Here is a 21,210-nt window from a genome sequence, read left to right as displayed (position 1 = left end):
CAAAAAGAAAAGACTTCTTGACCAAAGTTATAAGTAAGAAGGTCTGCTACTGTCCATCACTCATGCTATCAGGAACTGACACAATGTAGGTCTCAATTGCCGTAACATGCTAAGAGTTAGACATCTGTGGATGTGAACCTCAATGTTATTGTGAGGATGAAAAAAGTATATACCTAAAATTGAAGAGTCTTTTTTTTCTCTAATAGTTAGCACTTACTAAATACACATTATATGGCTTGTACCTTTGCATTTATCATTTCATTTAATCATGTAAGCTTATTCCCATTGTACAGATGGGGGGAATGAAGGTTAAATATATTGATTCACTTGTCCAAGGTCACAATGCGAAGAGGTGGCAGAATCTGGATTTATACCCAAGTCCCCCTGAACTTTAAAGCTTGTTTTTTTTTCCATCACGTGGTACTTTGGAGAATGCAGAGATAGAGATAAGAGCTGGAGTTCAAGACTCTGGTAACATTATTTGCTTTCCCTTGTTAAAGAGACAAGCAGGGGAGGGGAAGGAAGAGTCTACAACTGAGCTTTAAACTGGGCGTTCGTGGAAGCAGATCCTACATCATTTTAAGCTCAGCATGTTTTATTGGGTGGGCCCTGGAATGAAAGACTAGGAAATAAGATGTCTGCTCTGACATAAGGGTGGAAGATCCTGTACTCTCACATGCCCATTAAAGCTAGAGATAAAATATAATCAGTCAGGAGAGGGCTTGGATAAAAGAAACCGAGACACATAACTGGGCAAGTATACAAGAGCATAAAAGGGACCAAGGCCCAGAGGATCACAGAAAGAAGGGACACATAGCTCATCGCCAAGCTGGAGTTATTTCTGTTTAGAGAGACACCAAAGTCCTCCCATTCCCCTTGTCCCTTAGTCTTGGGAATGTGAAACTCTGGGGGTCATTCACGCTAACTCCATCTCCTTTATGTCTCCTTGTATAATTAGATCCAACCTTTTAAGGAAGAGAGCCCTGGCAGATATGTCTCATGGTTTATGCATAACCCGATTCCTTTCATGTTTCCTGCTGTAAATTTTTGCTTATAAATTGCATTTTTGAAACCCTATTGTAGCCATTCTTGGGGGTGGGGAATTCCTTTGTAACCAGACCAGTCGGCTGCTATTTGGCTGACTGCTAACGTAGATTGGAAGAAGAGGCTGTAGAAGAACTGTGCAGGGAGAGCAAGGTAAGAACCTTGAGAAGATTATAGTGTCTGGGGATTTCTGGTCTCCAGTCTTCCTTCATTTTGTACTGTCCATAAGAAATGAACCTTGGACTGCCTTCTCTTCTGACTTCTCTCCAGATGCCTTATAAAATGTTAAACTTCCAACTGTATGATTTTGCCTGTTGCCTTTTCTTCTATTCTTAGAAATAAAAAAGCTTTTGCCCCAAAGGGATCTTTTTTCTCCCTCATGTTAGTTTTAAGTTTAATAATTTTTATAACCTCTTAAACCGGCCTTTTTTTCCACTAGCATAGTCAAATAGAGTTCATGATTATACCTGCTTAGGAGTTAATTAGCTTAGTTTAAGAGTGGACTTAATGTGGCTCTAACTTTAAGAACCACTGAAATAATAACCACAGTGATGATAACATTGAATATAATCAATTAAAGAAAATTGCAATAAGGGATAGTGGTGATACATTTGTAGTATTTAGTTTAGTACACTTAGCTGTTGCTCTGACAAAGATCTAAAATTCATCATTCTTAACAATCTATTCAAAGTCTAAAAGTGTTTACAATGAAGATGATCATCCTGGTCATCCTCTTGAAAAACTTGATAAAAGAAAAACAGTCAATTATCCCCTTGTTTGGTTGGTTGGGATAACCTCATCCTATCCATATCTCTATTATGGAATTTATTAAATTGGATTATAATTATTGATTAGTTTAGCTAGCCCCTCCAATAAAATGCAAGTTCCTTGAGGGCTTATTAATTAAAATTCATATCAATAAAATTTCACTAATCTTTGATTAAGTGGTGTCCAAAAATTCACTAACAAAAGACAAGGGGTCAAATTAATAAGGTTAATGAAATAATTGGGGCTAACCAGTTCAGCTAGCCAGCAGAGAGTTCCCATCCAAATTTATCAACACCTGGCTGAGTTTTGGCAACCCCTGGTGTCAGTTATCTTTTTTATCTTAAATATTGCTGGGGATGCTTCTGTGATCTATTGTTGTAATTTCTAGGGCAAAAACAGTAATTCTAGCAATCTCGGGGTGAGTAGTACCCATTTATTGGCCTAATTCAAGAAAATATATCCAGAAGATACTGGGGATGTTGAGATTCACCCTCCCTTCTCTGCTTCCAAAGGCATATATATAAATACACTATATATACTGGATAAGGAAATGGCAACCCACTCCAGTATTCTTGCCTGGAGAACCCCATGGACATAGGAGTCTGGCAGGCTACAGTCCATAGGGTTGCAAAGAGTCGGACACACCTTAGCAACTAAAACAAACAGACTACCACATGTGAGAATGGGGACTGGATAGAGGATAGGAGCCATGTTCAATTGTCTTAACTCCAGTTTATGTCATTGCGGGAATCTTGTTGTATTGAGTGCTCAAAAATTGTTTGTTGAATGAATGAATATAGTTTTTCTCACTTAACATCACCAGGCAGTAACTTGAACTTCTTTGAAACTTAGATTTAAAATAAAAAAAGCAGTATAAGTAACCAATAGAAGGGCTTCCCTGGTGGTCAGTGGTAAAGAATCTGCCCCTAATGTAGGAGACATGGGTTCGATCACTGGATTGTGGAGATCCCCTGGGGAAGGAAATGGCAACCCTCTCTAGTACTCTTGCCTGGAGAATCTGGTGGACAGAGGAGTCTGGTGGGCTACAGTCCGTGAGTCACAAAAGAGGCGGGCATGACTTATTGACTAAATAACAACCAGTAGAAGGAATCAACATTTGGACCCATTACATCTTGAGTATCTGTAGAGTACAGACTAGTCAATAATGTACAATGATATACTAGCAAGTCTAAATTTAAAAACCTGAAAGAGCTGCACTGCATATATACCTGATTAGCCTAAATTCCATACTCAAAACTGTGCTTAATTCTAGCTTAAAGAGAGGTTTGCATTTGGGTGAAACTGAAGATGGCTGTGGTTGTGACTCTGAATTGAATAATTGGTGCTGGCATAGAGCAAAGTGTACTAAAGCTTCCAACATTGTTGGTGGCAGAAGCAGAAAATAAATGGCAATGAAGGAGAAGGTAGACCTTTACTTTTTAAATATATATTATTAGATCCTGGGGCCAAGAATTCATCAGATTATCTTGGCAAAGACTGTACAGGCGTTTGTACATAGTGTATTGAAGAAGACATGCTCAGATGTACTGGAAGAGCATTATCATAACAGATCAACTCATCCTGGCCAAAGACGAACTAATCTAACAAATGATAATGAAACTTAGTATTAATGATTAGCAGATAAATTGTCTGTGGCTTAAGAAGAAAAGTGAGAAAAAAATGCGATGGTTGATAAATGTGGAAGGATTTCTAATTATCACCTGAGTGACTACGGTGGTTTTGCCTGCATCAGGCGAGCAGCTTTGGGAACTGGGGTTTCATTACATGATACTATCAATTTATACAATATTCCTTTAGAATCATCCACATATTTATCATTTCTATTTCCTCTTTTCCTTTTTGCATCTCCAATATACTATCTGGGATAATTTTATTTCTCCCTAAAAAACTACGTTTATTTTTTCTCTCAGTGCTAGCCTACTTTTGACGAAATCTCTCTTTTGTTTGTTTGAAAACGGGTGAACTTAAACTTCACCAATGATAATTTTTTCTGATGGGTTATCAAATTCTAGACTGCAGTTATTTTCTTCAGCACTTTAAAATATGTCATTGCTTTCTGGTTTCTATTGGGAAGTCATCTGTCAATTTTATTTTGCTGCTTTGTAGGTAATGTGATTCCATTTTCCCCTTCCCTTGCCCCCTGCCCCTTATTTTTTTAGTTTTTCCTTGATCTCGATTTTCAACAGTTTTGCGATAATGTGCCTAGTTGTGGGGTTGTTTGTTTGTTTGGTTTTTGTATTTTGTTGCTTGGATTCACAGAGATTCTCAGTGTGGAGCTTGATGCCTTTAATGAGTTGTGGAAAATTCTCAGCTGATATCTCTTCAAATATTGCTTCTTCCCCATTCACTCTCTCACTTCCTTAAAGATAAATACTGTGTCTGTTGGACCTTTCACCGTGTCCATATGTCTCATGCTCTTTTCTGTACTCCTCTCTCTCTTTCTCTGTGTCTGGATATTTTCTATTGATTTTTTTTTTTTCTGGTTTGCGAATCTACTTTTCAACTGTCTAATGTGCTGTCAAATCTATCTGTTGAATTCTGAATTTAAGTTATTGTATTTCTTTCAGTTTTAGAATTTCCATTTGATTCTTTAAAAAATATTTTCCAGTTCTCTGAGGAAACTTTTCCATCTTATCTATTTTTGAGTATATTATTCACAATTATTTTAATTTGATAATGTCAGGATCTGAATCTCTCATGGATCTGGGTCTGGTCTCTCTGGGTCTCTCATTTTCTGTTTTCTTCCCCCTCTTGTTTTTCACACATTCAGTCTTGTCTCCTGTTGCTTCCGTAACTTTTGTTTGAATCTTGGGCATTGTGTATAAACTATCAGAAGCTCTTACTGACATTCCTTTGCTTCAGAGATAAATACATTTGCTTCTCGCAGAAGTCTAGAGGGAAATTATCCCAATCCAATTGATGACTGAATTCATTGAGAACTGAGATTTATCCTTTTTGAGATTTATCCTTTTTTGTCTATTTCAGGTTGACATTCACTCCTAAAATGTAACCTTTTAGAGGTCTTAAGTGAAAGCCTAGGGTGTTATCAGAGTTCCTCCTCCTTGGTGGACCCTGACTCCAGTTTTTGTTCTCCCAGTGTTTAAGGCTGCCAGTGGCTCTGCTCAGTCTCCCAGCCTCATAGTCCCCACTTTTAAATCAACAAATGTGTCTAAGATAGTAAAGTTGAAAGTTGTGCTCATCTCTTTATTGTCAAAGTCTTTGTCCTCAAGTGTTTGACGTCTTGGTAGCCCTCTGAACCTTCAAATTGATGCCTTTACTTCAAATATTTTATCCAGATTTTCTAACTGGAAGAATTAATCTGTACAGATTCCAGTCACAGCAGGAAATCTCAATTATGTAAATTTAAAATATGTATTTTCCAGAAACCTCTGATGTGGTCAGTCTGTATTAGTTAAACTTGGCTTATAATACTCATATTATATTAAGAATAAACAACAACAACAGTAACAACTGAGTTTAGATTAGGTGCCCAGGGTAGCATGAGGATGATTTTTCATGATGCACTGATGCAGTGATCCCCCTACCCCTGGTCCAAGGCAATACTGCAAGGAAAGAGAAATCCACCTTCCTTTCTCTAAGATTTTCTCAGAAAATCTCTAATCTCTCCATCAGGGTAGAATCCCCGCTTGAATTATTCTTGTATCTGCAGCACGTATAGTATCGTGCACAAGGTTTGTGCACCTGTTCAAGGTCTTGTCCTTCCATTGCTTTCAGTTAGTTGGTAGCTTGAGCAAAATCTCATTATCCAGTACAAAAACGGTCTGGTGGTTTGCAGACTTGTGTTCTTGTCACTATGAGACATGGCGAAAACCATTTCCTCTCTCTGGGACTCAGTTTCCTTATCCACAAAATGAGGGGTGTGGACCAGATGCTTTCAAAGGGTTCCACCAGCTTAAATTATAAATATTTATAAATATAACCAACCTAGCAGTATGTCAATCTTTAAGGTAATTTTTAAATATGAATTTCTAAGTGACAGGATATGTGTGGAATGATTCTGAAATAATGAGCCTTTCCCCTAGGAAGTTGCTCCCGTCGTCACCACTTCTACTACTTCTACCTGGAAGGAAGAACACTTAACTGGGTGCTTGCTGTTCATCAGACACGTGCTAGGGATTTTCAGCCTTCATTCTCCACTAGATGCTCCTGTAGAAATTTATACATTGCCAAGACCCCACCCCTAGAGACTTCTTTTTCATGACTTAGGTGGGGTTAGTGAAGTGAAGTCGCTCAGTCGTGTCCGACTCTTTGCAACCCCATGGACTCTAGCCTACCAGGCTCCTCTGTCCATGGGGTTCTCCAGGCAAGAATACTGGAGTGGGTTGCCATTTCCTTCTCCAGGGGATCTTCCAGACCCAGGGATTGAACCAAGGGATCGAACCAAGGGATCGAACCCAGGGATCGAACCCGGGTCTCCTGTATTGGAGGCAGACGCTTGAACCTCTGAGCCACCAGGGAAGCCCTAGGTAGGGTTAGGGATTAGTATTTTTCAAAAGCTCCCGCATTCTAATTTTAATGTATAGTTTAGAAGCACTGAGCTTGGCACAGTGATGCTTACTGCATCCTTACAACAACCAGATGAGATAAATGGTATCAACTCTATGTTACCAGTAAGAAAGTTGAGTTTCATCAAAGGGAAGCATATGGTTCACAGCTACACAGGCAGTAAGTATGACCCTTTGGTTGCAAGTTCAGAGTGCTTTCCTCATTCAGCAAACAGAGACTGAACATTTTGGAAGTTCAAGCATCTAAGTTAAGTACTTGGAGGGATGCAAAGATGACAAAGGTGTGGCCTCTGCTCTCCAGGTAGAAAGAACCCTGGGCCAAATGTCTATTAGTTAACTAGCTAGGTGTTTTTATACACATTGTCTATTTTAATTCTAAGAATTATTCTCTAATGGGGAATATTGTCAACCCAAATTTAATATGTGGAAACAGAGAGTCAGAGAAATTCAGCAATTCAACAATCTGCCTAACTCCAAATAGAAGTGGTATGTGATAGAGACTGAATTTGAATCCAGATCTATCTGTTTCCAAAAGTTGTTTCACCAGGACTTGTATGTAGTAAAGTGGATGGGAAACATACACTAATAACGGTGCTATGAACTGTCATATGATTAAGTGTAATAATGGAGTACACAACCTGGGTTTGAAAAGGCTTCTTGAGGGATATAGCAGTGCTTTGGTATTTGACTTCTGAGGGATTACCTATGCCTTCTCTTATAAAATATCTTCCAGGATGTTTTGAAGAGTATGATAAATGTAATCATGTCAGTGGTTTCCTACAGAATTGGTAAGAAGGATAACACTTTGGTATCCAATTAGCAAATGGAAAAAAAATTTCCCCAGTATATCAGAGGGTGATTCTGGCATCAGAAAGCAAGTCAGTGTCACCTGGATTAGAGGCTTAATCTGTACTGCCTCTGGCCCTGGAAGGAGGCTGGACCCAGCTCAAATGAAGACTTTAATTAGCAGTAGATCCATCTCCTCATCAGGAGCATTGTCTCCCAGCCATTAGGAGATATGTTGCTTGGCCCTGAAGGCTCAGGGTCCTGCTATTCTCTAACCTGTGTAGCTAGGACCCTCCACGTTCTGGGGCAAGATGTGTCTTCCCTGAGTGAGAGGGCATGCCATGGATGTCTCCTGGCCCGCAGAGCCTAGAGAATTACAAGCTCAATTACTATATACACTTTGCGTATGATCGTACTACAGTACAGAGGGCAAGAGCAGAGGTCTTAGAATCAGATCTGGGCTTGAATCCTGATCTTGTTCCTTACTAGCAAATTATATTTACTTTCTGGGCTTCAGTTTTCTCATTTTAAAGTGCTAATAACAATACATAGCCTTAAGATTGTTGGAAGGAATGAATAATATAATGTACTTAAGATACCTAGGCTGGTAGGTGCATAACACATAGTAGATATTCAGTAAATATCAATGGTAATAAAGGATACTTTTCTAAGTTGGCTTTTGGTCCTGGGAGATCATTTTATCTCACTCAGTTTCCCTTTTAAATAGAAGGATAAAGAGATTTGTCCATCTTGTAAACTTTGCTTACTTGAGATTAGGAAGTAGCATGAAGATTTTGAATGAAATATTCTAAGTTGACATAGTCCCAAATGTGTTCAGATGATAATTGGTTCACAAGAATAGAAAAGATTTCAAGTGACTAGATGGTTCATTCCTCTGTATACAAGAATTCCCTGATTACATTTTAAAATGTCCCAGGTAGATGAGAATCTATCCTATATTAAAAGATTTACAGGAGCGGGATATAAATTACAAAACTGCTGTGTTTAACAACTAAGCAAACTTTCTTAGAGCTTATCTACATCCTTAGTGCTAGAGCCCAGAATTATTTCTTCTTGTCCCTTTGCTGATGGGTAAATTCCTTAAGGACAGAAACTGTGTTATTTTGCTCACTATGGTATTCCCAGCACTCTGCACATCATAGGCATTTGGTATTTGTTAAACGAATGAATGAAAGAGTACCCCAAAATTCTGAAATTGAATTATAGAATACTACAATTTGATGAAAACATAGATGTTGACTGGCTCATTCCCAGCCCAAGACAGAACCATCTTTTCCAGCTTCTAGACAAGGACTCTTACTGCTCCTATTTGAATACTTCAGTGACCATTAACTCACTTCTTTGAGACAGCCTATTTCATTATTAAACAACTCTGATATTAAAATGAATTTTTACTTAGGAAGAGCTCAACATTTATGTAGTTATTATTAGGTATCTGTGCATTTTCTCTTCATGAGTCCCTCCAGACTTCTTATCTTCTAGTTAACCTTTTCTCATGGCTTTATTTTTCTACCTCCTTGTTCTGGGCATCTAATCTCTATCCTCTTCAAGGTCTTTAATGCCTTCTTAGCTGGGAAACTGTGAAGTAGACTAAAGTATACTAAGAAATGTTTCCAGAGATTTAATCTGCAGTCTGAATATGCTGGTCCAGTTTCAGTGTTCATCAATTCAATTGCTGTTCAGGAAATTACAGTCAATTTTTTGAAAATCCAAAATAAATAGAAAATCTTAAAGCAGCCAGAAGTGGGGAGGGGGGAAATTAGATATAGGAGAACAAAGAAACAAACTAGAGCTGACCTCTCATAAGAAACAAAAGAGGCTAGAAGAAAATGAATGACACGTGGAGAAAAAAACCATCCCTGTCAACACAGAGTTCAATATTTTGTGATAATATCCCTCAAATCTTAGGTGGGATAAAGCACTTTTAGATAAAGAAAAGCTGAGAGAATTTGTTGCCAGCAGATCTGTATTATAAGAAATGTTGCAGAATACTTATTAGGCTAAAGGAAAATGATACCAGATGAAAACTCAGATCAACTGAAATGAATGACGAAATAAATATGTATTTAAATCAGAGGACTGTCTTATTTTTAATATTTATTTTATTTTAGTTACTTTGTTTATTTGACTGTGCTGGGTCTTAGTTGTGACACACGGAATCTTCCATCTTCATTGTAGTATGTGGGTTGTTGTTATATCTAGAGCAACTGCTAAGAGAAAAAACTCAAAGGGGTATAATTTAAAAGCCAGTAGAGGAAACAAATGGGAATACTGAAGATGTTCCATTAATAAAAAAAAAAACAAAAACTAAACTAAAAGGCTGAAAAGGAGAAATACAGGGGAAAAAAATCTAGATGAGACAAATAGAAAAGAAATAGCAAGATGATAGGCTTAAACCCAATGATCTTAATAGTTACATTAAATGAATATGGACTAAATATTTAAAAGATAGATTTTTCAGATGAGTAAAAAAATATCAAGACTCAAGTATATATGATATCTAGAGGAGACACAGTATAAATACAAAAAACACACATCGGGGTTTACAGTCAAAGGATGGGAAAAAAGATACACAATTAAACAATAGTACAAGCAATTTGACATGGTTATATTAATATTAGCAGACTTAAGTCAAAGAGTATTTTCAGAGATTAAGAGGGCTCTTTAAAAAAAAAAGACGGCTGTTTCATAATGATAAAAGGGTCAGTTCATCAGGAAAACATAACATCTTTAAATACACATCTAATAACAGAAGGAAAATGTGACAGAACTAAAAGGACAGACAAATATCCAATTATAGTGGGAGGTTTTTCTGTTTTAGGCTGCACCACATGTCATGTGGGATCTTAGTTCCCTGACCAAGGATCCAATCTGTACCCTCTGTAGTTGAAGTGTGGAGTCTTAATGACTAGGCCACCAGGGAAATCTCCATAATGGGAGATTTTAATAACATTCTCTAAGTAATTTATAGGACAAGTAAATTTTAAAAATCAGTAAGGATAAAAAGCTTAGAACAACACAGTCAATAACTTGACTTAGTGACATTTATAGAACACTTCACCCTATGTTAGCAGAATAAACATTCTTTTCAAGAGCCCAGGGAATATTCACCAAGTTGGACCATAAGCTGAACCATAAAATAACTCAGTACTTTCAAAAGATTACTATCTCACAAAATATATTCTCTGACTATAATAAAATTAAATTAAAAACCAATAACAAAAAGGTATCAAGAAAAATTCTCAAATATTTGAAAATTAAACAATGCATTTATAAATAAACTGTGTCTCAAAGAAGAATTCACAAGAGATATCAGAAAGTAGTTTTCACTGAATGAAACAAAATGTTGGTATACATCTAAAGAAAGGCTTGAAGGAAAATTTAAAGCTTTAAATATTTTTTTTAAGAAAAGAAGAAATGTTTAAAATCAGTGATTTCCACATTCACCTAAAGAAGCTAGAAAAAGAGTAAATTAAATACAAAGGAAATAGAAGGCATGAAATAATGAAGAACTAAAGTTAATTAAATAGAAGAAAAGACAAACAATGGAAAATTAATAAAGCTAAAAGTTGGTTCTTGGAAAAGATTAATAAAATCCATAAATTCCTAGTAAGGCTCATCAATGAAGAAAACTCCAAAATCAAGAATGAAAGAAAGAATATAAGTATAGATGCTACAGATATTAAAAGGACAATAAGAAAAATTTTATAAATAATTTTATGCCAATAAATATGATAATTGAGATTAAAATAGACAAATCCATTAAAAACATAAGAAAATTGACTCAGGAAAAACAAAAAATTGGAAAAAAAGAAAAAAGTTCTAATATTTAAGCCTTTTCATGAAGAAAACAGCCCATCCATATTGTTTTATGGTGAATTTTGTCAATTATCTAAACAGAAAAAATACTATTCCCTATATAAATTCTTTCTGAAAACAGAGGAGGAGAGAGAGCTTCCCAAATAATTTTATGAAATCAGCATTATACTGATTCCAAAACCAGAAAAAAGGACTTTATGAGAAAACTGAAGACTATTTCTTTCAAGAACATATAGATATAAAAAAAACTTCTCAACAAATTACTGTCATACTTAATCTAACAATGCATGAAAGAAATAATTTAAAAAATTTTATTAAGGATAATTTATTAAGACCAAGTGGAGTTTATCACAAATAATACAAGGATAATTTAATGTTTGAAAATCAATCAGTGTAATTCACCACATTTAGAGAATAAAGAAGAAAAGCCATATGATCAACTCCATAAATACAGGGGAAAAAAAATTGGAAAAAATCCAACACCGATTCCTGATTAAAATGCTCACCAGAGAGGAACATAACCTTTTCAATCTGATAATAGACATCAATGAAAAATTCTACAACTAATATCATATTTAATAGTAAAACATTGAATGCTTTTCTCTTTAGATCAGGAAAATGCTCTAATTCTATTCAGTAATGTATTAAAGGCCCTAGACAATACAGTATTGCAAGCAAAAGAAATAAACTTTGTAAAAGAAGTAAAACTACCTTTATTATCCAATGGCATTATTACTATGTATTCTGTGGAATCTAAACAAACAAAGAAAAAACTCTATTGGAACTAATAAGTGCACTTAAAAAGTTATGGACAACAAAATCAATATGCAAAGATCAGTTATATGTACCTATACTAGCACCAAAAATTTGGACAATAAAATGTAAAAGTATTATTGTAATAGTGTTAAAAACATCAAATACTTAAGAATAAATTTAATATAAGTGCAAAATATCTACACTGAGAAGTACAAAACATCATTGAAAGAAATTAATGAAGATCTAAACAGAGAACTAATTGTAATGTTCATGGATTCGAAGAATCAGTATTGCTAAGGTGCTCATTCTTTGCAAATTCATCTATAGACTTACTGTAATCCTAATCAAAATTCCAGTGGGTTTTTAAAAAATGCAAATTGGTATGTTAATTCTAAAACTTATGTAGAAATACAGAAGACTAGAGCAATCAAGATAATCTAAAAAAAAGAACAAATTTGGTGAATTCCCATTATCTGATTAAATAAATGTTTTACAATTATAGTATTTAACACAGTGAATTGATATAAACATAGAAAAATAGATCAATGGAACAGAATATAGAGTTCTGAAAGAGATCCATACATATATGTTCAATTGATTTTTGACAAATAAGTTCAGTAGAGGAAAGAAAAACCTTTTCCAACATAGTGCTGGAACAACTGGATAAACATATGAAAAAGAAATTTACTCTCATCTCATATTACATACAAAATTAATCTGAGATGTATCATAGACCTCAACATGAAATTTAAAACTGCAAAAATTCTAGAAGAAAACCTGAGAGGATATTTTTTGTGACCTTGGAGTGGAGAATATTTCTTAGTTCAGTTCAGTTCAGTTGCTCAGTCGTGTCCAACTCTTTGCGATGCCATGAATTGCAGCACGCCAGGCCTCCCTGTCCATCACCAACTCCCAGAGTTTACTCAAACTCACGTCCATCGAGTCGGTGACGCCATCCAGCCATCTCATCCTCTGTCGGCCCCTTCTCCTCCTGCCCCCAATCCCTCCCAGCATCAGGGTCTTTTCCAATGAGTCAACTCTTTGCATGAGGTGGCCAAAGTATTGGAGTTTCAGCTTCAGCATCAGTCTTTCTAATGAACACCCAGGACTGATCTCCTTTAGGATGGACTGGTTGGATCTCCTTTCAGTCCAAGGGACTCTCAATATTTCTTAGAGAGGTTACAAAAAGCACTAACCAAGTAGAAACAAACTGTTGATAAATCAGATTTATCAGAATTCAAAGCTACTTATCAAAAGACACCATTGAAATGAAAAGGTAAGCAATCTAGGGAAAAATATTTGAAAAACATATCTGACAAAGAATTTCTTTCCAATATATATAAAGAACTCTTAAAAATCAATCATAAAAAGACAATCTAACAAGTAGAGTGGGGAAAAGACACTTCAGAAAAAAAGGTATAAATAGCTAACATACACATGAAAATGTGCTAAATATCATTTGTCATTAGTAAAAGGCAAGTTAAAACTGCAGTGAAACATCACTACATACTGACCAGAATGGCTAAAATGATAAAGACTGACAACACCAAATGTTGGCAAGAATGTGGAGCAACTGGAACTCACATACACTGGTGGTGGGAGTGTCAGATGGTACCACCACTTTGAATTAGTGTTTGGAAGTTTTTTAAGAACTTAAACATACTCTATAAGCCAGCAGTTTAATGCTTAGGTATTAACCGAAGAAAAATAAAATCATGTTGGCAAAAAGACTTTTGCAAGATTGCTCATAGTAGCTTTATTCATAAAAGCGCAAACCCATTAACAACCCAAGTGTCCATCAACAGGAGAATGACTAAATGGTTGTATTCCCATACAATGGAATTCTATTAATACTTCCCATGTGGCTCAGTGATAAAGTATCTTCCTGCCAATGCAGGAGACACCGATTTGATCCCTGGGTTTGGAAGATCTCCTGAAAAAGGAAATGGCAACCCACTCCAGTATTCTTGCCTGGGAAATCCCTTGGACAGAGGAGCCTGGTGGGATTGTCCATAAGGTTGCAGAGTTGGACACAACTGAGTGACTGAGCACACACACAATAAAAACTAGGTATATGCAATATAATTGAATTGCAAAAGCATTATCCTAAGTCAAAGAAGCCAGGCACAAAAGGCTATGATCGTATGATTCTGCTTATATGAAAATTATTAATAGACAGGCCAAATTATAGTGATGGAAATCAGATTCACGATTGTCAGGGGTCTGAGTATATGGTAGAAGGAGGGGATTGACTGTGAAGAGGCTGTAGGAACTCTTTGAAGTGATGGAAATGTTTCATATTTTGATTGTAGTAGTGAATATATGACAGCATACCCTTTTCGAAACTTAGAGAATTATATTCTTTAGTGGGTGAAATTTATTGTGTGTAAATTATATCTCACTTAGAGATGATTTAAAAACTCATTCTTGTGAGGATAAGAATGTTATCCCTATTTTACAGATGGGAAAAGTAAGATCAGAGAGGTATTAATTTGCTTAAGTTCATACAGCAGATAAGTAGTAAAGCCAGAGTTTAAGCTTCTATATGTCTCTTATGCCAAGGTCAAGATCTTTATGTCCATAAAGAACTTAAAAATGATTTTTTGTGTGTATGTTTGTGTTTATACATGCAGGCATCTTCTGCTTCTTCAACTAGCATGCAAGCTCTTCAAAGGCAGGGGATTTCCTATATTCCTTTTTTCTGGGTCTAGCGTGCAGACTGCTGTGTAGCAAAGTCAGGCTGTCTATAGACCTGAGCCTACCCATCACTCCTGTGTGCAGTGACTTTGAATGGATTACAGGTGTGTCTGAGGAACTGCTCCCCTTTCCCTATGGGCATCTGGAGTTCCTGGGCTAGTTGCCCCGGCTGAGATCAACTTCATGTATTTAACCCTGGGTGCATTGGAAATATTTTTTTCTTTTATTCCATGAAAAAGATTAAGAAGCACTGACTTAGGAAGTGCTGCTGGGGTTTATGGAGAAGGCAATGGCACCCCACTCCAGTACTCTTGCCTGGAAACTCCCATGGATGGAGGAGCCTGGTAGGCTACAGTCCATGGGGTTGCTAAGAGTCGGACATGACTGAGACACTTCACTTTCACTTTTCACTTTCATGCATTGGAGAAGGAAATGGCAACCCACTCCGGTGTTCTTGCCTGGAGAATCCCAGGGATGGGGGAGCCTGGTAGGCTGCCATCTCTGGGGTCGCACAGAGTCGGACACGACTGAAGCGACTTAGCAGCTGGGATTTAAAAGTAACTCTGACTGAGATGCTCTGGGTCAAGGACCCATGGGAAAAGCTTACTAATCAGAGAGGAAGGGGAGAGAAGGGTAGAAGGTAGAAGGCGAAGAGAAGGTTGGATTGGAGTAAGACTGTGTTTGACACATCGTTGGGGACAGTGAGCAGAGCTGCCAGGTTAGAGCTGGGTTAACAGAGATGTGTTTGAATGAGCTAGATGGATGCTTATCTGGTGAGAGTCTAGCATTGGGTTTAAGGAATTGGAATGTACCAGAAGTACAAGCTCCTTGTTCAGCTTTCGCATGAGATTTAATATGTGAGGCTGGGGGTAGGGAAGGAAAAGTGTGTTTTTAAGAATAACATGCTGTTCCTGGACTTTGTGGCTGAGGGTCCTGCCGGCTGCTGGGACGAGCCAGCCCCTCAACCTGGAGCCTCTTATGTAGTCCAACTTTCCTTTCACACAGCGTTTGTTCCCAGCCCCTGGCTGCCACCCCCCTGGGGAGGACATCCGTGGGGACAGTTCCTGTTTCCCTGCCTTTGCAGCCCTTGCCTTCCTGAATGCGATATGATTGTTTCTCTGGGCATAGTGAAAAGATGCCAGTGGAGAACGGAAGTATCTCATGCTTCAGCAATTTTTTTTTTTTAAGGCAAAAAAGAAAAGGCTATTGAACTTGGGAACCCTGGACCTGGAGTCCTCTCTTCCTGGTGTGGGAGCGGGAACATTGTACCGAGTCTATCAATCAGCTCTGTGGGCCAGATATCCAACATGGGAACGATTTGACTCCCATCCATCAGCTAAGCAGTGACAATAGTATTAAATTCCTTCTTGCTCTCAAACTGCTATATTTATGCTTTTCCCCTTGGGGATCTTGGGGCATGGAAATGGAGGACTTCATCCTCTGAGCCCTCCCCCCTCCTCACTTTCCACATCTTTATCCCCTGTAAATATTCTTTTTTTTTTTTTTTTAGCTTTATTTAAAGGAATTTTAAAAATAATTTTATTTAGTTTTGGCTGTGCTAGGACATTGTTGCTGCACAGGCTTTTCTCTAGTTGTGGTGAGTGGGGGCTACTTTCTAGTTGTGACATGCAGACTTCTATTGCAGTGTTTTCTCTTGCTGCGGAACACTGGCTCTAGGGGGGTGCGGGCTTCAGTAGTTGTGGCTCCAGGGCTCTAGAGCACAGGCTCAATAGTCGTGGCAGAAAGGCTCACTTACTCTGTGGTATATGGGATCTTCCCAGATCAGGGATCGAAATTGTGTCTCCTGCATTGGCAGGTGGATTCTTCACCACTGAGTCACAAGGGAAGCCCTAAAAAAATTCTTTTATTTTTGATTTTTTTAAATTAATTTTTATTGGAGTATGGTTGTTTTATAATGTTGTGTTAGTCTCTGCTGTATAGCAAAGTGAATCAGCTATTTGTTTACATATATCCCCTCTCTTTTGGATTTCCTTCCCATTTAGGTCACCATAGAGCATTGAGTAGAATTCCCTCTGCTATACAGCAGGTTCTTGCTAGTTGCCTATTTTATATGTGCATGCGTGCTAAGTTACTTCAGTCATGTCCAACTCTTTGTGACCCTAAGGACTGTAGCCCAACAGGCCCCACTGTCCATGGGATTTTTCAAGCAAGAATACTGAAATGGGTTGCCATGCCCTTCTCCAGGGGATCTTCCCGATCCAGGGATAGAGCCCAGGTCTCCTGAATTGGAGGCAGATTCTTTACCACTAGCGCCACCTGGGAAGCCCACATATTTTATACATAGTATCGGTGGTATATATATGTCAATCCCAATCTCCCAATTCATTCCACCCGCCTTCCATCCGTTTTAAATATTCTTTCGTCCACTCTTTTATTCACTTGTTCAACAAATATTCTTGAATATCTATTATGCACGAGATACTGAGATAAATATTGAGAATAAAGAATTGCTTGAGACCCCCATCCTTGACCTCATGCATTTACAGTTCAGTAAACTGTGCGTTTACAGTGCATTTACAGAGTTTCTACTGTATGAAGGTAGTTATCATAGACGTGGAAATACAGAAAATACAGAAAAAGAGATATCATATAGGAGTATATCTCAAAGCTTTTGAAGTCTGGGTTTCTGTCTAATTGATCTTTAGCTGTCTTACACTACATACTTGCATGGCACGTAGTAGGCACACTATGATTGTTTGCTGAATGTGAATCACTTTGTCTTTACTAATTCAGCAAACAATCATAGTTTTTTGAGAAGTCACACAGCATGAAAAGAACATAGGCTCTGAGTTTCACAGACCTGAATTTGATGTTCAGCTCTACCACTGCTGAGACCTTTAATATGTTACATAACCTCTCTGGGTCTTAATTTCCTCTTGTGAAAAATGAGGATAATACTATTGCTAATATAATATACTATTGCATAGTAATAATACCATTACTATGGGAATTTGGTAAGGATCAATGGGTATGTAAAGTATGTAAGGACAGAAAGTATCCGGCACATAGTGATTAATAAATAGCTTACACAATTCTTTGGTGTCATCAACAATGAGTAATTAAGGTGAAATGAACAGTAGAGATAAAAAAACTTACAGACCTATGGAGAAGGGTGTGGTTACAGAGGGCTGAGGCTCACATGGAGATGGGGAGCCCCTGAGCTGTGCCTGGAAGGTCACCCACATGTGGATAAGTGGAGAGGGGGCCGAGGCAGGGCAGAGGGCGTAAGCAGCAGTGAAGTGCTACCCTCCAGGACATGGCAGAGGAAGGGGTGGACTAGCAGGGAGGGTTCCTCCAGGACTTGGCTCCAGACCGGTGGAGTATTTAAGGTGGAGCTGGCATGCGCTAAGCGGTGCTTGGAATAATGAACCTGGAGCAGTATGTAGGGCGCTTAGAAGGGGAGGCAGGGGGAATAGTTAGGAGATGACACAATAATCCAAGGGGTGTGGGAGCCTGGATTCAGGGAACAACAGAATAAAAAGGAAAGTGTGGATGTGACAGCCCTTGTGGTAGAACAATTTGCAGGACCAGCTTTAGAGAAGTTTATCTAGGATCACAGTCAGGAGCGCCTTCTCCTAAAGATATGGAGTCCATCAGGACCCTTCAGAGGTCTTTTCCAAAATCTCTGCCATATTGAGTCTGGTTTTGGTACTTTTTAAAAAATTTTGTCTCTTCAGACAATGTTTTTCTACCTTTAAGTATGCCTTGTAATTTTTTTTGTTGCTGAAATTGAGCATGATAAATCTAGGAAAAGGAACCAAGATAGACTGGTCTTTGGTGTGAGACTTTATGTTTATCTGGCAAGAGTTAGGCTGTGCTGACTGTTTATTGTAGCTTCCTGTCAGAGAATAAAATGTTCTCTAGTGCCCTTGCTTTTGTCTCCCTCGTTGTCTTTTGGTTTCTTTAGCATTTGTGTGCATGCTCAGTTGTGTCCAACTTTTTGTGACCCTGGACTGTAGCCTGCCAGGCTCCTCTGTCAATGGGATTTTCTAGGCAAGAATACTGGAAAGGGTAGCCATTTCCTTATCCAGGGTTTCCTTAGAGAGTCTTTCTTAAAAACAGTCATGGAAGTTTCTAGGGGGCAGGAGTTGAGCGTTTTCTTTCTCCAAGGTTAGGTAGGCTCTGGCAAAATAGTTTTCCTTGAGGGAAGGCTTTATTAAGGAGAACAGAGAGCTCTGGGCATATTGGAAAATGGCTAATTTCTCCACCCTCTACTCCCTTGCTGGAAGCATGAGATTATTCTCTAATTGTCCCAGTAAGAATCTAGTAAAACTCAGGAAAGTTTAGGGGACACCCTAAGACTGCCCTTCCTTCAGTTTTCAACTCTTGCACTATTCCTCACTACACTTCCAGCAGTTTATCGTGATAATTTAAGTGTTGGCTTCATCTGCGGACTTCTGCTCCCAGTTAAGTATGTGCCTAGTGGTTTCTCCAGTTTTCAGGGCAGCAGTTTGCTCTATGACCTTATTCTCTGATGGATCTGAGAAGAGTGATGATTTTCCATTTGTTCCCCTTTTTTCTTGTCATGAGGAGGGGAGCGATGACATTCAAACTCTTTCCTTCTATTCCTGCTTTTTGGAGAGTTTTAATCATAAATGAGTGTTGAATTTTGTCAAAGGCTTTCTCTGCATCTATTGAGATAATCATATGGTTTTTATCTTTCAATTTGTTAATGTGGTGTATTACATTGATTGATTTGCGGATATTGAAGAATCCTTGCATTCCTGGGATAAAGCCCACTTGGTCGTGGTGTATGATTTTTTTAATATGTTGTTGGATTCTGTTTGCTAGAATTTTGTTAAGGATTTTTGCATCTATGTTCATCAGTGATATTGGCCTGTAGTTTTCTTTTTTTGTGGCATCTTTGTCTGGTTTTGGAATTAGGGTGATGGTGGCCTCATAGAATGAGTTTGGAAGTTTACCTTCTTCTGCAATTTTCTGGAAGAGTTTGAGTAAGATAGGTGTTAGCTCTTCTCTAAATTTTTGGTAGAATTCAGCTGTGAAGCCATCTGGTCCTGGGCTTTTGTTTGCTGGAAGATTTTTGATTACAGTTTCGATTTCCTTGCCTGTGATGGGTCTGTTAAGATCTTCTATTTCTTCCTGGTTCAGTTTTGGAAAGTTATACTTTTCTAAGAATTTGTCCATTTCATCCAGGTTGTCCATTTTATTGGCATAGAGCTGCTGGTAGTAGTCTCTTATGATCCTTTGTATTTCAGTGTTGTCTGTTGTGATCTCTCCATTTCATTTCTAATTTTGTTAATTTGGTTCTTCTCTCTTTGTTTCTTAATGAGTCTTGCTAATGGTTTGTCAATTTTTTTTTTTTTTTTCAAAAAAACCAGCTTTTAGCTTGTTGATTTTGCTATGGTCTCTTTAGTTTCTATTGCATTTTGTTTCTGCCTTAATTTTTAAGATGTCTTTCCTTCTGCTAACCCTGGGTTCTTCATTTCTTTTCCTGCCTATTGCTTTAGGTGTTAGAGTAGGTTATTTATTTGGCATTTTTCTTGTTTCTTGGATGTAAGCCTGTATGCTATGAACCTTCCCCTTAGCACTGCTTTTACAGTGTCCCATTGGTTTTGGGTTGTTGTGTTTTCATTTTCATTCATTTCTATACATATTTTGATTTTTTTTTGATTTCTTCTATGATTTGTTGGTTATTCAGAAGCGTGTTATTTTGCCTCCATATGTTTGAATTTTTAACAATTTTTTTCCTGTAATTGAGATCTAATCTTACTGCACTGTGGTCAGAAAAGATGACTGGAATGATTTCAATTTTCTTGAATTTTCCAAGACCAGATTTATGGCCCAGGATGTGATCTATTCTGGAGAAGGTTCCGTGTGCACTTGAGAAAAAGGTGAAGTGATTGTTTCGTGGGGTGAAATGTCCTATAAGATTATCAATTAGGTCAGCTGGTCCATTTGTGTCATTTAAAGTTTGTGTTTTCCTTGTTAATTTTCTGGTTTAGTTGAACTCTTATCCATAGATCTATCCATAGTTGTGAGTGGGGTATTAAAGTCTCCCACTATTATTGTGTTACTATTAATTTCCTCTTTCATACTCGTTAGCGTTTGCCGTACATATTGCGGTGCTCCTATGTTGGGTGCATATATATTTATAATTGTTATATCTTCTTCTTGGATTGATCCTTTGATCATTATGTAGTGTCCTTCTTTGTCTCTTTTCACATCCTTTATTTGAAAGTCTATTTTATCTGATATGAGTATTGCGACTCCTGCTTTCTTTTGGTCTCCGTTTGCATGAAATATTTTTTCCAGCCCTTCACTTTTAGTCTGTATGTGTCTCTTGTTTTGAGGTGGGTCTCTTGTAGACAGCATATATGGGGGTCTTGTTTTTGTATCCATTCAGCCAATCTTTGTGTTTTGGTTGGGGCATTCAACCCATTTACATTTAAGGTAATTATTGATAGGTGTGGTCCCGTTGCCATTTACTTTGTTGTTTTGGGTTCACGTTTATACAACCTTTCTGCATTTCCTGTCTAGAGAAGATCCTTTAGCATTTGTTGAAGAGCTGGTTTGGTGGTGCTGAATTCTCTCAGCTTTTGCTTATCTGTAAAGCTTTTAAATTCTCCTTCACATCTGAATGAGATCCTTGCTGGATACAGTAATCTAGGTTGTAGGTTATTCTCTTTCATTACTTTCAGTACGTCCTGCCATTCCCTTCTGGCCTGGAGGGTTTCTATTGATAGATCAGCTGTTATCCTTATGGGAATCCCTTTGTGTGTTATTTGTTGTT

The sequence above is a fragment of the Cervus canadensis genome, chromosome 2, assembly GCF_019320065.1.
Source record: "Cervus canadensis isolate Bull #8, Minnesota chromosome 2, ASM1932006v1, whole genome shotgun sequence".
Classification (NCBI taxonomy): domain Eukaryota; kingdom Metazoa; phylum Chordata; class Mammalia; order Artiodactyla; family Cervidae; genus Cervus; species Cervus canadensis.
This window is presented reverse-complemented; position numbering follows the sequence as displayed.